The 708-nt window shown below is 36.7% G+C and overlaps 1 non-coding gene across 1 annotated transcript; it reads right to left on the reverse strand.

Annotated features, from left to right (window-relative positions):
* Nucleotides 1-383: 383 nt before the first annotated feature.
* On the reverse strand, nucleotides 384-490 carry LOC121829291 (U6 spliceosomal RNA). The gene has a single exon (XR_006072057.1). It is a non-coding gene; the product is annotated as a U6 spliceosomal RNA (small nuclear RNA).
* Between the last annotated feature and the right edge of the window lie 218 nt (nucleotides 491-708).

Genomic DNA, 708 nt, shown 5'->3' on the forward strand with positions numbered 1-708 from the left:
GGAAACTTTCATCCCCCCCACTCCGTTTTGTTCAAAAAGAGGTAACTCCAGCAGAAGGAAAATGGTTTCTGCTATGAAAATAGAATTCTTTTCAGGAAAAGAAACATTAAAAACTGAAATGAGCTGAATTCCTGTGAGCAGGAAAAATTATTTGTTGAAGTTTCCACTTAATTTTGTGACCTACAATCAAATACAGTAAGTAAACTACACACGTTTACTGAGTAAATAGCAAGTAAGCAAATGCACACGTCAGTTTTTAAACTGGAGGGGGTTAGAGAAGCCAGTGAGCAAGCAGAAAAAAATTCAAAGATGGCTAAGTCCCTTTTACAGCATACATTTATGAATTCAATTTGCAAAGCACATTAATATTGCTATTCTTTTTATTTTGTATAGAATGCTTCATGAATTTGTGTGTTACCCTTGCCCAGGGGCTATGCTATTCTTCTCTGTATTGTGCCAATTTTAGTGCATGTGCTACTGAGGAAGGTACAATACTGCTGTTTTTTATAATAAACATAGTCCTTGGGTAATACTTGTGATCTTACTTTACGGTCCCCATTTATTCCCAAACTTTTACTTGCCTCATTGATGAGAATCTATTAGTGCCATAGAATGTTAGAGAAACGTAGCTTCCAGGAAAGTGGTTATCCCCAATTCTTTGAAGGACCAGGGTACTGCAGAATTCCTTCTTTCTCCACTCTTTCATGG

This window comes from Peromyscus maniculatus, chromosome 4 (assembly GCF_049852395.1).
Source record: "Peromyscus maniculatus bairdii isolate BWxNUB_F1_BW_parent chromosome 4, HU_Pman_BW_mat_3.1, whole genome shotgun sequence".
Classification (NCBI taxonomy): domain Eukaryota; kingdom Metazoa; phylum Chordata; class Mammalia; order Rodentia; family Cricetidae; genus Peromyscus; species Peromyscus maniculatus.